Source organism: Corylus avellana, chromosome 9 (genome assembly GCF_965113065.1).
Source record: "Corylus avellana chromosome 9, dhCorAvel1.hap1.2, whole genome shotgun sequence".
Lineage (NCBI taxonomy): Eukaryota > Viridiplantae > Streptophyta > Magnoliopsida > Fagales > Betulaceae > Corylus > Corylus avellana.
Window position 1 is genome coordinate 11618944 of NC_142498.1, and position 7797 is coordinate 11626740.

Here is a 7797-nt window from a genome sequence, read left to right on the forward strand (position 1 = left end):
CCGTGAGCATTCACCCACCTCTTGTATGGACCTATTTTTTTTTCCAAATGATACGCACTCTTGACAAAGAAATTTCCATTAGTTGTACCACTCCATATTAATTTTTTAGCTTGGCCATTACGACTAAGGGGCAAACTACATATTTTTTCAGCCTCATCTACATTAAAAATCTCCATCACCAAAGGCGCATTCCACCAGCCCGTATCTGCATCTATCAATTTGTGCACCTTTGTGTCCTTATCCAATCTCTAGATCGGCAATTGCACCTCAAAAGATAATAGGTTTGGAATCCATTTTTCACCCCAAATTTTTATATTTGATCCATTGCCCACACGCCACACCAGCCCTGGCCGTAACAAATCCTTTGCCTTCCACATGCTCCTCCAAGAATAGGATGAATTTTGTCCCAAAACATAATCCATAAAAGACACTCTAGGAAAATACTATTCCTTAAGGATTTGAGCTACTAATGTATTGGGCCACTGAATTATCCTTCAACCTTGCTTTGGTAGAAAAGCTTTATTAAAACATTCCAGCTCTCTAAACCCCAATCCACTACAAGCCTTTGGCCTCTATAATTTTGCCTAACTCATCCAGGCTTTTTTTTTTTTTTTTTTTTGAATCATTCTCCTTCGACCCCCACCAAAACTGGAGCATTAAAGAATTTATGTCACTACATAACACTATTGTTAGCAAAAATACACTAATATTGTACGTTGGAATGGCTTGGACCACTACTTTAATAAGAATTTCTTTCCCCGCTTGTGAAATGAATTTCTCTATCCACCCATTTATCCTCCCTAAGATCCTTTCCTTAATACCCTTGAACATACGAGTCTTTGATCTCCCTACAATTATAGGTAGTCCCAGGTTGCGAAGATGGAATACGGGCCTTACACGCCAGGTTATAAGCCACCCTTGGCAACTTGAACACTCATGTATATGAGGCAAGGTTACGATTGAAAATTTTCAATTAAGTTAACCAGGGAGTGCACTCAACCCACTTCCATCCTTAAGAAGAAGAGTGGACGATAGGGTCCCAACAGTTCTTTAGTTACTACTAGATAGAAGTGCCACAGCGTATCGGCTGTGCGGGATTTCCCATCGGTTCTTGGAAAGTTCAACCTGTATCTGAGCACGGAAAGGTAACGGGAGATACACGAACACATGACTCGAGTGGTTGATGAATATTCAAAGATGGAACGAGAAGTGGTACGACTGCTAAAGGTTAAGGCATTGCAGACTGGTACCAACCGCCAGAAGCTCGCTTTTCTCCTAAGCATCGAGAGGGACTATGAGGCTATGGCCAAAGACAAGGAAGACCCGTCAAAAGATTCCACCGAGGATTGATAGGTAGTAGTTTGTAGTGAACCAAACGATTAATTAGGCTGAGATAGCTTGTTTAGATGGTTAATTGGACTTTTGGGTCATTAGGGTTAGCTGGAGGGGTATTTTGGAAATTTTATGCATTTTGACCAAACGCAATAGTACACGAACGTTCATGTGGGGACCAGCTCGAACGTTTGTAGAATTTTTATTAACCACTGGTTAATGCCCGAGCGTACCCCTACAACCCTAAAACCATTGGGTAAACAATACATGAACATTCGGCATAATAGTACCGAACACTCTCTGCACTGCAAGCTTGCTCCTGCAAAGCTCACAGCTTTTCCTACCCTATAAATACCCCTTACCATGCCCTTCACCTACCCATTCTACCATCTGACCCCTAGACAAACCTTGCTTGAGTGTTGTGAGATTTTGAGGGATTCTTTGGGTATTCTTGAAGAAGAAGGAAGAACCTCTTGAGGATCCTTGTTGTGTGGAGGTAACCTTTTAAGTTGTTATATTAGCCTTATATTTTTACAGTAGCTTAGTTGTTAAGAATCTAGAAGTATAGGTTTTAACCACGTTTTAAGCGTTTCTTTTCCATTAGATGTATTTCTTGCTGCATGGTGATGTGTGTTTGGGTTAGGATGTATATATAAGAAGACTCTTTTAGTTAGGAGAGTATTAGTGGAATTATTAGCCTATTAAATACTTGGGAGTCTTGTGAATTTTTGGAGGATTTATTGCTTAATAATAATAATAATAATTATTATTATTAAAAAAAAAAAAAAGATAAAAAGATGAAGAGATAAAATCAACGTGTCTTACCTTCATCAACGTGTCTTACTTTTATTTTGGAATTGCCATGTGTTTTCATGCATTAGATAAAGCTTCCACGTAATGGGGCAATTGTACTCTTGCATGACTTTTCCCCTTAGCCTTTAAGCACGTCCTTCAACTTAATTTTTTTTGTATTATTATATATCTCTCTCAACACTATAAATACCCAAGGGCCTTCTTTTCCCCTCACGACCACAAGTAGCAAAACAGGAGGTTATTTTAGTTTCTTTTCTTGCAACCCCCATTCTAGCACAGTAGCGGTAAGGACCCCTTCTCTGTTATTATTTTATTTTATTTTACTTTATTTTCTTGAAAGAGATTTGGGATAAGTCAGTATTTGCTTCTTATGAGTATTTTAGGATTCTTGTATGGGTGGTTATCTAAGGAGTTTGACTCTTATTATTCGAATGTTAGTTCTATAGGTTTATAGAGATTATATATATTTTGTTTAGACATATTTTTTTTTTTTTTTCACATAAGTCAGTATATTGTTTTTGTGATTAACTATTATACATTCATAATAATGGTAATAGCAATAATAAAATTTTTATTTGAGTAAATCTCTTGGATAAATGTTTAGCACCTCACACATGTATATATATATATATATCATGTTGTTTTGTGTGTATATATATATAAATATACATGTAGCATTTTATATATATATATATATATATATATATATATATATATATACACGTGTACAGCATAATTGGGAGGGAAATTGGATATCATGAGAATTATATCTATATATATATATATATATATATATATATATATATATATACCTGTGCAATTACACATGGGGGTTCGTGGAAACTCGCGCACACACACACACACACATATATATATATATATATGAATATTTTATTTAAAATTTTGACTAAAACTTTAATATACTCTTCTAAGTTCATCTTTACAATTTATTTAGGTGAAAGAACGACTTGACCCAACCCAGCGTCAAATCCAAGTAAGGGGACACAACACCAAAAACCCCAACAGATTTTATTATAATCTTTTGGAAAATGTTGGGGATTTTAGAAAGAACTCACGTACATGATTTTCAATTGCACTTCCTTTCATATTTTTAATGCAAAGTTTTATTCAATCATATGCCATGGTTTAAGAATGTTACGTACTATAATTATCTCATATTTTATGAGTTATGCATGACAGCGATTATGAATGAAAAGAGCTCTCAAAGTTCATGGCATAGCATACAGTTACAGATGAGCTTACAGATTATATGAAATGGTACATGTGCATTCATGCTTATAATTGTTTAACCCGAGACACGATTATAGTGACGATCGGTACCACATAGGATAGCATGGCAAGCACACCAAAGACGGTTATGAGAAGGTGTGTGCTACCGGCCAGGTGGCCTTCACCTAGGGAAGTTCCCAACCTGGTAGCTCCCCCCTGTGACGACAGGATGAGCATATATGTCCTTCGGGACAAGCCAACGTGCGAAGCTCACAGTAAATTTGTGGTGTCGGGTCAAAAGGGTAAAACAGTAGTTTTGAAAAGAAAAGTAAAAGGAAGTGTTTGTACATCTTATAAGTTACTTGCTATTCTTGTATTAATTGTCAATTATTTTATTATTTATGCATAACTGAGATTATAGCATTAAATCTGCATAGCATGTTTTATAGCATCTTGGTGTTGTGGCTACTTACTGAGTTGTCGAACTCACCCCTTTTTCCCTTAATTTTTTCAGATGCCGTTGTACATAATAGTGTTGAGAATGGGGCTTCCCGTAGGTCTCCTTATTCTTGAGGACCCGATTATATGGCCTTATGCTTGGGACATATGGACCTACTGCTTTGCGGAACCGTAGGAGTTTTAGAGCTTGGGATTCCAATGGGTTGCAAGGATGAAGCCATTGTTGTGCAGACTTTTGTTTTTGTAGACTACACAATTTTTGTTATGTGTATATAGGAGAACACTTGACGCATGGGGAGGCTATAACCTCCCTATAGTAGTCGCTTTCGATTATGCCTCCTAACAGGGCTTGAAATGTTTGTTTGTTTTTTTTGGGTTCCCAGCTCATATGTAAAACAGATCTTGTATATGTTCATATTAAAACACTAGTTCTATACAACTTTTGACTTCTTATCTTCCCTTGGTTTAGTATTAATGAAATGATATCTGATAATTATATTCCTTAATTATTGTGTTTTAGTTCGCGTTCCCCTATTCAACTCAATAGGGGGCGTGGCAAGTATGGTATCAGAGCCAAGTCAACTATGATTTTGACTTGTATTTTCTTAACCTAGGAAATAACGTAGAAACCCAGGCTTAGGTCAGATTGCATCACTACGCTTATGATTTTTGCAAATAGTTAAATAGGAAACTCTAATTTTTGGCACGTTACAGAGTCATGGCAGAAGGAGGAGAAGGATCTTCTCAAGGTTTGGAAGTTGAGGCTACCCCGGATATGGCTCAGATGCTTCAAGGTATGGCTAGGCAATTCGTCACAGCCATAACTGATCTTAGAAGATAAGCACCCTGTGAGGAGGAGCGCGGCTGCCCATTCAAACGCTTCGAGCTACTCCCCATTCCTCTGTTCGATGGGAAACGAGATCATGTAGAGTGCAAAAATTGGCTGACCGACGTAGAAGAAATTTTGCGACTCGCAAGTTGCATGAAAGAACAGAAAGTACAATACACCGCTTTTCGATTGTCAGGTGAAGCCAGGCATTGGTGGACTGCCAAGAAGGTATTACTGATTCAAGAACTAGGCAGGGAGGAAGCAATCTCTTGGCCGTGATTTCAGAAAAAATTTCTCCAGCAATATTTTCTCAAGATTCTCAGGGACGCGAAGGCTCGAGAATTCATGGACCTCACTCAGGGAAATATGACAGTCGCCCAGTATGCTGGCCGCTTCAATGAATTGGCTCGCTTTGCTCCCTACTTGGTGGCGGATGAACAAAATCGAGTAAGGAAGTTTGAACAGGGTCTCAACCCACAAATCCATGAGCGTGTTGTATGCTTTGAAATTCAAGATTTTGTGGAATTACTCAACAAGGCTTCTCTAGCTGAGGAGAGTGTGAAGAGAAATGCTTTGGCAATGGCAGAAACACAAAAGAGGGCTGCAACCCCACCAAATCGAAACCAAGCTGGATGGAAACGAAGACCGAACGGAAATAACTAGGGAGTCAAACCCATGGGGAATAGACCGAGTTCAGCCATCAGCGTGCCCTGTCCAAAATGCCAATGCCCCCACTACGGATTGTGTCGTACGGGGACTAATATGTGCTACCGATGCGGTCAGGCCGGTCACTTTGCATGAGATTGCCCAAAGGCAAAAGGAGGTGCTGCATCACTATAGGCAAGGAATAATCGCATACCACTCACTCCAGCCAGGGTTTATGCCCTCACATTAGGTGAAGCAGAAACGGAGAATGGAGTAGTCACAGGTATTCTATCTCTCTTTATTGGCAAGGTTGTGGTTTTATTCGATTCTGGAGCTACTCATTCTTTTATATCAGCTAAGTATGCTAGGAGATTTTGTATTAATATAGAACCAATGGAAGTAGGAGTACTAGTATCTACCCCAGTAGGCAAATCAGTGTTATGCAGAAAAATAGTCTTGGGTTGCCCAATTCTTATAGAGGGAAGAACCCTCACGGCTAATTTGATGGTGTTTGATATGGAAAGATTCGATATTATCCTCAGAATGGATTGGTTATCAAACAATCATACCATCATTGATTACCACAACAAAGAGATAATTTTCAGATTTCCAACTGACTCCGAATTCAAATTTGTCGGAACCAAGGTGGGCGCTACTCCACAACTAATTTCAAGGACACAAGCCAAGCAATTATTACTAGAAGGATGTCAAGTCTACCTGGCATGCTTAAAGGAATCGCTTCAAGAGGAGAGAAAAATGGAGGAGATAACCGTGGTGCAAGAATTTCTTGATGTCTTTTCAGAAGACTTTCCAGGACTTCCTCCTGACAGGGAGATAGAATTTTGCATTGATTTAATTTCGAGAGCAACTCCAATATACAAGACACGCTACAGGATGGCACCAGCAGAATTAAAAGAATTGAAGACCCAGCGACAAGAATTGTTAGACAAAAGATTCATACGCCCCAGCGTATCGCTATGGGGAGCGCCTGTGCTCTTTGTGAAAAAGAAGGATGGTACTTTTCGGATGTGTATTGACTACCGGAAACTTAACAAAATCACCATAAAAAATAGATATCCACTACCTCGCATAGACGATTTGTTTGGCTAGCTGAAGGGTGCTCTGATTTTCTCAAAGATCGACCTTCGTTCGGGGTATCACCAGCTGAGGATAAGGAGGGAAGATATTTCCAAGACGGTTTTCCGCACCCGATATAGCCATTATGAGTATTTGGTAATGCCATTTGGATTAGCTAACGCCACAGCAGCATTCATGGACCTAATGAATCGAGTATTCCATGATTTCTTACATCAATTCGTGGTGGTGTTCATTGACGATATCTTAATCTACTCCAAAAGCTTGGAAGAACATGAAGACCATTTGAGGTGTATTTTGCAAAGGCTTAGAGAAAAACAGTTGTATGCAAAGTTCTCAAAGTGCGAGCTTTGGTTGGATAGAGTCACTTTTCTCAGGCATGTAGTATCAAAAGACGGCATCTCAGTAGACCCCAAGAAAGTTGAAGCTGTAGTAAATTGAGAGAGACCCACCAATGTACATGAAATCAGAAGTTTCTTGGGTCTGGCAGGCTATTATCGGCGTTTTGTAGAAGGTTTTTCAAAATTGTCTAGACCGCTGACTACTTTGACAGGAAAGAATGCTCGTTTCTTGTGGACTGATGAATGTGAGCAATGTTTTCAAGAACTAAAATGGCGGTTGGTAACTGCTCCAATTTTAACGCTTCCATCAGAATCTTGTGGATTTGTTATTTATAGCGACGCTTCTAGAAAGGGGCTTGGCTGCATCCTAATGCAAAATGACAGAGTAGTAGCATATGCCTCTCGACAACTTAAAAGTTATGAGCTGAATTATCCCACCCATGATATAGAACTTGCTACAGTAGTTTTTGCATTAAAAATATGGAGACATTATCTTTACGAGGTGAAGTGCAAAATTTATACAGATCACAAGAGCCTTAAATACTTATTCACGCAGAAGGAACTGAATTTAAGGCAGAGGCGATGGCTGGAGCTAATAAAGGACTACGACTGTGTAATTAATTACCACCCCGGGAAAGCCAACGTGATTGCAGATGCCCTAAGCAGAAAATCAAGAAGTGAGATAGCATGTTTAAAAGCTTTGCCCCATAATCTAAAGACGGACATTGAGAGGCTCAATATGGAGATCGTGGTAGGAGAGGTGCAAGCATTAATGGCGAAACTCGAGATTAAATCCACACTACTGGAGGATATCCGCGTGGCCCAAGAAAAAGATGAAGAGATCATTCAAATTAAAGAGAAAGCCAACAAAGGTCGGATCTTGGGTTTCGGTACCACATCAGATGGTTTGTTCAGATACCAGAATAGAGTTTGTGTGCCTAATAATGAGGAGATAAAGAAGCTGTTATTGGAAGAAGCACACGTCTCACCATATACAGTACACCTAGGAGGCACTAAGATGTATCGGGATCTTAAGGAACGTTTTTGGTGGAA

At 39.2% G+C, this 7797-nt stretch overlaps 1 pseudogene; it reads left to right on the top strand.

Annotated features, from left to right (window-relative positions):
- The first annotated feature begins 4552 nt into the window (after window positions 1-4552).
- LOC148583694 (uncharacterized) lies at window positions 4553-5503 on the top strand (annotated as a pseudogene).
- The last annotated feature ends 2294 nt before the right edge of the window (window positions 5504-7797 follow it).